The sequence below is a fragment of the Petaurus breviceps genome, unplaced genomic scaffold (genome assembly GCF_028583685.1).
Source record: "Petaurus breviceps papuanus isolate PSGF00001 unplaced genomic scaffold, PetGlider_PUasm1.0 186, whole genome shotgun sequence".
In the NCBI taxonomy this organism is placed as follows: domain Eukaryota; kingdom Metazoa; phylum Chordata; class Mammalia; order Diprotodontia; family Petauridae; genus Petaurus; species Petaurus breviceps.
In genome coordinates, this window is record NW_027185798.1 from 1,103,811 (window position 1) to 1,104,193 (window position 383).

Consider the following 383-nt stretch of genomic DNA (forward strand, 5'->3'; position numbering starts at 1 on the left):
GAGAGGGAGAGGAAAGGGGGGGAAGGGAGAGGGAGAGGGAAGAGGCGAACTGGGCCCCGGGAGCCCTCGGGCTGGCCAACCTCCCAGCTGCGCTGCGGCAGGAGCTCGGAGGGGGAAGGGAGGGTCCGGGAGGGGGAGGGGAGGTGAGGAGGAGGGTCTGGGAGGGGCAGGGAGCCACGCCCTCCTCTTGGCCGGGGTCTCTCTGGAGAATGGGGGCGGAGGCGTGGCCAGGCATCATCCGGGGAGAGGGAGGAGGCAGAACGAGCGTGAGCGCTGCGGAGACAGAGAAAGACAGACTGAGAGGTAGAGGGAAAGGGAGAGGGGCGAGGGAGTCCGAGTCGGCCCCGCGGGAGACCAGCTGCAGCCCTGGAGAGTGAGCGGGC

At 70.0% G+C, this 383-nt stretch overlaps 1 protein-coding gene across 1 annotated transcript in view; it reads left to right on the top strand.

The window, feature by feature from the left end:
- Positions 1-238: 238 nt before the first annotated feature.
- VWA5B2 (von Willebrand factor A domain containing 5B2) overlaps positions 239-383 on the top strand; it is an 11,763-nt gene continuing 11,618 nt past the window's right edge. The window contains exon 1 of the mRNA XM_069089324.1: positions 239-373. The gene's annotated coding sequence lies outside the window, so the exon portion shown is untranslated. The remainder of the gene's footprint in view (positions 374-383) is intronic.